The 3,058-nt window shown below is 56.1% G+C and overlaps 1 long non-coding RNA gene across 1 annotated transcript in view; it reads left to right on the top strand.

The window, feature by feature from the left end:
• LOC119367824 overlaps nucleotides 1–2,115 on the top strand; it is a 3,332-nt gene extending 1,217 nt beyond the window's left edge. Inside the window, exon 2 of the long non-coding RNA XR_005176445.1 lies at nucleotides 1,579–2,115. This is a non-coding gene — a long non-coding RNA (uncharacterized LOC119367824). The remainder of the gene's footprint in view (nucleotides 1–1,578) is intronic.
• Nucleotides 2,116–3,058: the final 943 nt, after the last annotated feature.

A 3,058-nucleotide genomic window follows, 5' to 3' on the forward strand; every position in this document is an offset into this window, starting at 1 on the left:
GGACTCACCCCGCAACCGCTCTCTCTCGCCGCCGACGCTCTCTCTTCCCCTCTCTCCCCGTCTAGCCACCGCGTGCACGCCACGCCAATGGGAGAGTGGTTCCCCGACAATGGAGCGGCGGCCAACGCCTTCGGACGCCACCACCTGCACGAGTGGGAAGCCAACCTCCTCCATGAGGCGAACTACCCGACGCCGCCCGACATGCGCGTGCCGGGGCGGTGAAGGCTTAGCATCGGTCGCGTCCCAATCCCCCCGCAGCCCGCAGCCCGACGTCGACCACCCCGCCTACTTCCACGCCCGAGATCGAGCGTGTTTGGGCCTCTCTGGCGGAGGAGGAGCGGGACCTCCCGGAGTACGCCGCCGACCACCACGCGCACTGGGCGGCGTACTTCCAACGCCAGTACGAGGAGCGGCTCGTCTCCACCAACAACGCGCCGGTGGTAAGGGGGCGCAACAACCGCGACAGCCGCCGCCTGTGGTGGGACGCCCCCGGCTGCATGCTCCACGCCGTCCTCGAGTACCTCGAGGATGGCAACAATCCGTCGCTCGAGTACCCGACGGCCCCGGCCCCGGCCCCCAGCCAGAGTGGCGGCCCATGGCTGCCAAGGCGCATGCTAGGCGGGTCCTCCTCCTCTTCCCGTTCCTCCTCCCACTCCTCCGGGTCACCGGCGCTCGTCAGCGTCAAGGCCGAGCCTGTGGAAACGCCGCTCGGCCGGCGCACCCGCGGCGCCGCCCTCGTCATCAACGAGGGCGGCCGTGCCTCCTCGGCTCCTACCTCCTGCCTCGTCAAGCCGAAGACGGAGCCGGGGCTCGCCGCTGTGAAGAGTGAGCACGATGACATGGCCGCACTCGACGACGAGGCCACCATGAAGTGGACAAGGGAGGATTGGACCCGGCTGGAGATGGAGCGCCAGCGCCGCGCCCTAGAGGAGATCGCCGCTCGCCCGCGGCACGAGGGAGGCGTCATCGTCCTCGAGGACAGCGACGATGACGCGCCGCCGCCGGCCAAACCAGTCCACCAGGGGCCCCCGGGCAGGGGTCTAGCAGGGATGGCCGCGGTGTGAAGAAGGAGAAGGAGGACGACGGCGACGGCGACGACTACGACGCCTTCAGCAAGATCTTCGGCCTGTAGGCGCGTCAGCAACAGTTTTTTTTCCTTCTAGTACATTTATATTTTCAATATGCAAAAAGACTGTGGAACGCCGAAATATCGCCGAATCTATGTCATTTTGCCAAATTTTGGTCAAGTATGTTTTAAAAAATATTTACAAAACGTCGACTGGGGGCAACCTGGGGGCGGCGGCTGGGAACCCGATCGCTCCCTCGCCGAAATTATCGCGGGTTCGCCCCAGGACGGCGCTATTTCGAGCTTCTGAGGGGCCGAACGACTGAAGATGCTCTAAAAATAATTTTTTAGTGGGCCTAGGAGAACTAGCTCCAATTAGCACCTCTTGGGTGCTATAGTTTTTTTAGATGATTTGAATGCAACTAGCTCAAACTAGTCTTTATGTTTGAATACTGTAGGGCTATTTGAGCTTAAACTAGTTCAAACTAACTCTAACTCATGGATTCAAACAGGGCCATCGTCACAACTCACAAGTAGGAAAATGGCCGATGTCACGGTGGTACCATCGAGATCAGCCCAATGGCTGTGTGCATCGTAATGCTGCAGTGGCCGTGGATGCAGCTTCGTTACAGTAGTCGCATTGGATGCATAGTCCAGACCACCTTTCTCGGTGGGAGACGCTATTCCTGATAGCATAGAGCAGTTCCTAAAATTATACTGTAGTACTGCAAAGCCTGGATGGGTGGTTCCAACACAGCAGCTTATTCAGATACGGAGCACCTCGCTGGCGCGTGATCAACACGCGCATTCGTTCCCCAATCTTTGCTGGTGTCCTGCGTGGTGTTCTGCTCGCTGTGGAAGGCTCCTTCAACTTTTAGCTGGATTTGTGCTTTAGTTTCCATATCTTTGTTAGTAGTTTGTAGTAGCCAGATAGCTCTTACACAGTACCTTGTATCGGCTTGCTGTTTTGTTTCTTTGTTTCCTTTGTCCGTTAGATGTAATCCTGGCCGGTTGATGGCTTTATTAATTCAAAGCCGGGCTTTTTTTGAGCCTTCGTTCTAAAAAAAAAAACACGCGCATTCGATCATAGGTCGGTTGATCGCGTTCCTCCATCCATCTGCAATGAGTTCTAGACATCATCCATCTCTCCGGCACACCTTCTGAGAAGACAAGGATCAAGGAGGGAGGGAGGCGACAGGGACGTGGTAGCGTGGCGTCGCATTTTTAACGAGAGCGACGTGCCGTCGCTCTCAGGCTCCGTAATCCACCGGCCGGGATTCTGCGCCGATCGATGGCGAAACCCTGTGCGCGGCTACCCGACTTGCCAAAGGGCAAAGCAAACTTAACCGCCTCGCCGGAACAGCCGGGGCATGCTCGAGGTGCTCACCAGGAAGAAGACAGCCGTAGCAACGTCAGGTATCGGAGAGGGATTGGGGAGCCGGCGGCACCAGAAGATTTAGGACTCGTGGTCACCGGGAGAGCAGCGCCCGTCCGTACGTCTGTCTCGTGGTGTCACAAAAAGATTTAGGACCTGTGGGTTGCCGCGCGTCAGTACACGCTGCTTGACTGCTGTTGGTTAAAAGGATGATGCCCCAGCAATGTCATTTCAGAGGTCCGTTACTGCAAAATCTTAACGAGATGCTCTGTTAGTGATCAATAATGGAACAGACGAGATATTTTTGTTGCTACAAAGATCCAAGTGGAAGAGTGGTGATATGACAAATTTTGTTTTCTTTCCATCAGATCTGCTGCACTTCACTTGCCCAATGGTGCACTGAAAGGTTGCCTCATTTTAGGGGCCGTTATACCTCGTCATGTCATACTAGCTAGTTGGAGGGCCAGGGCCAAATGTGCGTACCTGCATTCGCTCAGGCTAACCTAAAAGAGCATATACGGTAATAAGAAAACTCATGTGATTCAAGTAGTGACGGCCGACTCAGATAGTCATAGTAGCTTAGTTTAAGCAGTACTGTATTTCGTGAGATTGTGTGT

This window comes from Triticum dicoccoides, chromosome 2B (assembly GCF_002162155.2).
Source record: "Triticum dicoccoides isolate Atlit2015 ecotype Zavitan chromosome 2B, WEW_v2.0, whole genome shotgun sequence".
Lineage (NCBI taxonomy): Eukaryota > Viridiplantae > Streptophyta > Magnoliopsida > Poales > Poaceae > Triticum > Triticum dicoccoides.